Genomic DNA, 7,393 nt, shown 5'->3' on the forward strand with positions numbered 1-7,393 from the left:
TACTGGCTGATTTTTCAGCCTAATGTCATAGCCGGCAGGATTTTTCTGGCTGATTACAGCCTAAGCCTTGTAAAAAGAAAAAAAAAGAGAGAAGGTGTTAAAGTCGGGCACCAATAATAAAAATTGAGGAAATTACTTCAACGAAAAATACACGAAGATTAGCATATTGTGGCAACTACGTCAACGGAAAATACACGAAGATTGGCATATTGTGGCAATTACGTCAACGGAAAATACACGAAGATTAGCATATTGTGGCAATCACTTCAACGGAAAATACACGAAGATTAGCATATTGTGGCAATTACTTCAACGGAAAATACATTAAAATTGGAACGATATTAGCATAGCCCCAGAGCAAGAATGACACTGATCTCGTGAAGCGTACCACATTTTCAATGGTGATAAACAAGAGGAGCATAATAATTATAAGTATAATAAATACACTAGCTTAAGTATGAAGTCATTTCTTTAACCATTATTTAAAAAAAAACAAAAAAAAAATTCGGGCAACATAGCGGCTGCCTATTGACAAGCAAAAATTAAAAAACAAAAAGAAACTATTATAGGAATTAATTTTTAATAATTAAACAAGAAAAAATAAACTGTATTTAACTATTCATCATTTGAAAAAAAAAAAACATTTTTTTGAAGATTTTGTAAGAAAAATTATAAATGTTAAATATGTTAAGTTGAGCATATTTTTCCTCAAGAACAAACATTTTTAGGAATAAACCTTTTATAATGCTAACTAAATAAGGAAAAAATAATAAAAATCAAAAGGAATGCTTAATATAATAAACAAAAAAAAAAAAAAACAAAGAAATAAGCATAAATTAGAATTTTTCCACCACCCCCAAAGACACAGGAATATCCAGAACTCGCGGAAGCGGAACGCATACTTCCCAGGGAAACGCGTGTCACTCTTGCTCAACTTCGTTCTGGATACTGTAACAGGTTAAACTCTTACCTATCCAGAATCAACCCCGACATACAAAATGTATGCCCCGCTTGCAATGTGTCCCCACATGTCACCAACCATCTCTTTAATTGTAATGTGGAACCAACGCCTCTAACACCCCTTTCCTTATGGTCCACCCCTGTTGAAACGGCAAGTTTCCTTGGACTCCCGTTAGAGGATATTGATGACAATTTGTGATCGGTCGTGGCTATTAGGTGGGGCGAGCATTGCTACAACAACAACACAGGAATACATTTTTAATTTCTCTTTAATTTTCTCTTTCAATCATATCATCTTTTAAAATGTCTTCGTGGACAAAAATTAACCCCATAGCTGGTTACGAGGTAGGAAAAAGAAACTCTGAAACATTGGAGTACAGAATATTCAAATATAAACCACCAGCTGAACCAGAGCCAAAATTAACCCAAACATTTCAGATGTTTGGCCAGCAGTTTCAACCTGCGGAATCGTACTATTGATATAATATTCAAATGTAGCACCCTACATCCTTTAAATTCAACCCAATTTCGATAAGAACAGTAAATATTACAAATGAATCACTGCAAAATGCCTCACTTAATAGAAGAATTTATTAAGACAGCTTCATTAGCACTGTCTAAGTTCAAGAATTTGCTAATTCTCAGTAGTAGCTTCCATAGAAATTAATCAAAATAACATCTATGAAGGATGTCAAGGTAGAAGATTTATACCACAAACTTTTCGCAACATAATGCTTGACAAAAACCTTACGTAAGTGGAAATGTGCAAAATACCTAAAGTTACCACAAGAGCGGAAACTTAAAAAACAGCCAGAATGAAGAAAATAAAAAGTCACAAAGAGGACCTTATTATAAATAAAGCGCTTAATAAATAAATTTGCAATTAGACATGTCACGCTCATTTTCATCCAAAAGGATAGAAAAATTGTAGCGTATTACAAGCAACCAGATTGTTGAGGAAGTTATTGACTTAGAACAATTTTCAACCAGGCTTAAAAATGCCTGCAATCTAGGACTTGTAAGAGAAAAAGACAGTTGTCCCTTAGGAGACAAATTGGTCAAGAATAATGAATACTCGAGTAAGCATATTTAAAAATAAAATAGGTACCCAAGTTCTCGAAGATCTAATATTTGCATTAACCCCAGAAGTTATGCATTTGACAAATGTCGAAAAAAATTATAGAAATTCTTCATAAATATCATGACGATCCCATCTGGAAAGGCCACCCAGAAAATCGAATGACACATAAGATCTAATAAAAATATTGCTGGAAAATATGAAAAATGGTATAAGAAAAGATATGAAAAATTTTTGCATCCACTGTACCCATTGGTTCAACCACTTATCACTATATAACTACTTCTTGCTCTAGCAGCAACTGAATTTACCCAATCTACTATATCATGCGCTCAAAGATCCCGCTTTTTAAAACAATGTCAATTTTCACCCAATAACGACTGTAACCATCATCTTATTCTATACCTTTTAATTTTAATAACAATGCAAAAGCTTTGTTTAATAGAAATAATCAAGGTAAGGAAAACTAAATCTCCTATATTTAGTCGATAGGATATACTAAATCATTTATCTTCATTATTTTTTTTTAAATATAAATATAAGTTAGACCTGTTTCGTCTAGGATAACCTCGCATTTAGCAAGGCCATAATTTTAGATAATAGGATCCTTTATACCTAGTTAGGCTAGATAGTAGATATATAGGGGCCTGTAGAATAGAAAAATAATTTTATTGATGACCTTTGGAATAGAAGATATCAATAGGAAAAATATTTTTTCATTTAAACCCTTTAGAGTAGTAAACATTGATGAAAACAATAATTTTACATTAATCCCCTATAAGGTAGAAGAAATCGATGAAGAAGAAAACACTAATAATAAAAATTATGACACCTTAATCCCATCTAGAATAGGAAATAAGGATAAGCAAAAATTTAGTAGTAACATAGAGAATAGGCAAATAAAACTACACAAAAATAGACTTAAATTAGTAGAATAAGAAGATGTTCAACCTACAAACATTAAAATACAAAAGTAGAATTAATTTACAAAAATAGAATACTCATGCATTCCCCAAATGCATAAGCATTCTAAAAAAAAAAAAGGGAGATGTAGTGTAAGCAGCCAACAATTCAATTTAATCCAAAATATTTAAATCAGTCTAATATTCTAACCTGCTACAAAAATAGTCTAAATGTTCATCAACACATAAAAATGAATTTGAGAATTAATGCTGACACAGCCATTAATAAACAGACGTGTACAACACCCAACCAAACGAATTTGAATCCCAGCGATTTGCATTCCTGCAACTTGCAAGGTTAGCATTTCCCATAAATTTGCAGCTCATATATGTAGGTACATATTTTGTGCCGAGTAGTATGTAGGTATGTAAGTATGTATGTTTAAGGTAGTTATGTATGTAAGTATGTAAGCTTAAATGTAAATAGATATGTAAGAATATGTTTAGAATAATCTAATATAGATAGGCTGAATTATTTGAATAAAGAGAATTCGACATTCATAATTCAAGCAGTGAAGTCTTCTTTGTTTTAATTGCGTTAGGGGCCTTTCTACAATATATCTCATACAAACGATTGTTCAGATAAGAAACTTTTCGCAATTTCTACACCATTTTAACAGCTATACGCTTCAAATTTCACCGATTGTTTACGTATATAGTATATACTGTTGTGTCAATAAAAGTCAAAATAGAGATCGGTGATACATATAGTATATATATATTTTTTTTTTGCGATTTCGGCCCCATTTTAACAGCTAGAAGCTTCAAATTTCACCAAATGCTTATGTGTATAGCATATATTGATGTCTGAAAAAATAATTGAGATCGGTGGTATATATAGTATATATCTCATACAACCGATTGTTCAGATAAGAAACTTTGCGCAATTTCTGCCCCATTTTAACAGCTAGAAGCTTCAAATTTCACCAAATGCTTACGTATATAGCATATATTTTTGTCTGAAAAAATCATAGAGATCGGTGGTATATATATTATATACTTCATATAAACTGTTATTTTTGCCCCTTTTTTACGGATAGAAGCTTCAAAATTCATCAAATTTCATCAAATAGTTACGCTTACGTCATATATTTTTGAAATACGTGATTCGTAGTCATAGTTTTAACATTCAGACGACAAAAAACGTGAAGCTTTGCATCCTCACACAAAGTACCTACCTATTTTTATACCTTTCATGAAAATGAAATGGTATATTCATTTCGTCACGAAACCCAAAATTGTAAGTCCTTAAAGGAAAATAGATAGACCCACCATTAGGTATACCGAAATAATCAGGTTGAAGAGCTGAGTTGATTTAGCCATGTCCGTCTGTCCGTCTGTCTGTTTGTATGCAAACTAGTCCCTGAATTTTTGTGATATCTTGATAAAATTTGGTGAGCGGGTGTATTTGGGTGTCCGATTAGACATTTATCGGAACCGGCCGGATCGGACCACTATAGCATATATCCTCCGTACAACCGATTTTTCAGAAAAAGAGGATTTTTGTAATATCTTACTCAATTTAACAGGTTGAAGCTTCAAACTTCACCATATACTTTCGTATATTGCACATATTATTGCCTGAAAAAATTGATGAGATCGGTCATATATATAGTATATATCCCCCACAACCGATTTTTCAGATAAGAAACTTTTCGTAATTGCTGCCCTATTTTAAGAGCTAGAGTTTTCAAATTTCAACTAATGCTTACGTATATAGCATATATTGGTCTGAAAAAATCATACAGATCGGTGGTATATATAGTATATATATGGTGGTATATATAGTATATATATATAGTATATATATATATATTTTTGCAATTTTAGCCCAATTTTAACAGCTAGGAGCTTCAAATATCACCGAATGGTTACGTATATGGCATATATTGTTGTCTGAAAAAACATAGAGATCGGTTGTATATATAGTATATATCTCATACAACCGATTGTTCAGATAAGAAACTTTTCGCAATTTCTACCCCATTTTAACAGCTATAAGCTTCAAATTTCACCGATTGTTTACGTATATAGTATATATTGTTGTGTCAAAAAAAGAGTCAAAATAGAGATCGGTGATATATATAATATATATATGATGGTATATATAGTATATATATATAGTATATATATATAGTATATATATATTTTTTTTTGCGATTTCGGCCGCATTTTAAAAGCTAGAAGCTTGAAATTTCACCAAATGCTTACGTGTATAGCATATATTGATGTCTGAAAAAATAATTGAGATCGGTGGTATACATAGTATATATCTCATACAACCGATTGTTCAGATAAGAAACTTTGCGCAATTTCTTCCCCATTTTAACAGCTAGAAGCTTCAAATTTCACCAAATGCTTACGTGTATAGTATATATTGTTGTCTGAAAAAATCATTGAGATCGGTGGTATATATAGTATATATCTCATACAACCGATTTTTAAGATAAGAAACTTTGCGCAATTTCTGCCCCATTTTAACAGCTAGAAGCTTCAAATTTCACCAAATGCTTACGTATATAGAATATATTTTTGTCTGAAAAAATCATAGAGATCGGTGGTATATATATTATATACTTCATATAAACTCTCATTTTTGCCCCTTTTTTACGGATAGAAGCTTCGAAATTCATCAAATTTCATCAAATAGTTACGTTTACGTCATATATTTTTGAAATACGTGATTCGTAGTCATAGTTTTTACATTCAGACCACAAAAAACGTGAAGCTTTGCATCCTCACACAAAGTACCTACCTATTTTTATACTCAGCTGAGCAGAGCTCACAGAGTATATTAAGTTGGATTGGATAACGGTTGGTTGTACATATATAAAGGAATCGAGATAGATATAGACTTCCATATATCAAAATAATCAGGATCGAAAAAAAATTTGATTGAGCCATGTCCGTCCGTCCGTCCGTTAACACGATAACTTGAGTAAATTTTGAGGTATCTTGATGAAATTTGGTATGTAGGTTCCTGAGCACTATCTCAGATCGCTATTTAAAACGAATGATATCGGACTATAACCACGCCCACTTTTTCAATATCGAAAATTTCGAAAAACCGAAAAAGTGCGATAATTCATTACCAAATACAGATAAAGCGACGAAACTTGGTAAATGAGTTGAATTTATGACGCAGAATAGGAAATTAGTAAAATTTTGGACAATGGGCGTGGCACCGCCCACTTTTAAAAGAAAGTAATTTAAAATTTTTGCAAGCTGTAATTTGTCAGTCGTTGAAGATATCATGATGAAATTTGGCAGGAACGTTACTCCTATTACTATATGTACGCCTAATAAAAATTAGCAAAATCGGAGAAGGACCACGCCCACTTAAAAAAAATTTTTTAAGTAAAATTTTAAGAAAAAATTTAATATCTTTACAGTATATAAGTAGATTATGTCAACATTCAACTCCAGTAATGATATGGTGCAACAAAATACAAAAATAAAAGAAAATTTCAAAATGGGCGGGTCTCCGCCCTTTTTCATGTAATTTGTCTAGGATACTTTTAACGCCATAAGTCGAACAAAAATTAACCAATCCTTTTGAAATTTGGTTGGCATAGATTTTATGATGTTAACTGTTTTCTGTGAAAACGGGCGAAATCGGTTGATGCCACGCCCAGTTTTTATACACAGTCGTTCGTCTGTCCTTCCGCATGGCCGTTAACACGATAACTTGAGCAAAAATCGACATATCTTTAATGAACTTAGTTCACGTACTTACTTGAACTCACTTTATCTTGGTATGAAAAATGAACGAAATCCGACAATGCACACGCCCACTTTTTCGATATCGAAAATTACGAAAAGTGAAAAAAATGCCATAATTCTATACCAAATACGAAAAAAGGGATGAAACATGGTGAGGTAATTGGATTGGTTTATTGACGCGAAATATAACTTTAGAAAAAACTTTATAAAATGGTTGTGGCACCTACCATATTAAGTAGAAGAAAATGAAAAAGTTCTGCAGGGCGAAATAAAAAACCCTTAAAATCTTGACAGGTATTACATATATAAATAAATTAGCGGTATCCAACAGATGAAGTTCTGGGTCACCCTGGTCCACATTTTGGCCGATATCTGGAAAACGCCTTCACATATACAATTACCACCAATCCCTTTTAAAACTCTCATTAATACCTTTAATTTGATACCCATATCGTACAAACTCATTCTAGGGTCACCCCTGGTCCACCTTTATGGCGATATCTCGAAAAGGCGTCCACCTATAGAACTAAGCCCCACGCCATTTTAAAATACTCATTAACACCTTTCATTTGATATCCATATCGTACAAACATATTCTAAAGTCACCCCTGGTCCACCTTTATGGCGATACCTCGAAAAGGCGAACACCTATAGAACGAAGGCCCACTCC

At 32.5% G+C, this 7,393-nt stretch overlaps 1 pseudogene; it reads left to right on the forward strand.

Moving 5' to 3' along the window:
* Positions 1-303: 303 nt before the first annotated feature.
* Positions 304-397, forward strand: LOC137235601 (U6 spliceosomal RNA; annotated as a pseudogene).
* Positions 398-7,393: the final 6,996 nt, after the last annotated feature.

This window comes from Eurosta solidaginis, chromosome X (genome assembly GCF_040869045.1).
Source record: "Eurosta solidaginis isolate ZX-2024a chromosome X, ASM4086904v1, whole genome shotgun sequence".
NCBI lineage: Eukaryota > Metazoa > Arthropoda > Insecta > Diptera > Tephritidae > Eurosta > Eurosta solidaginis.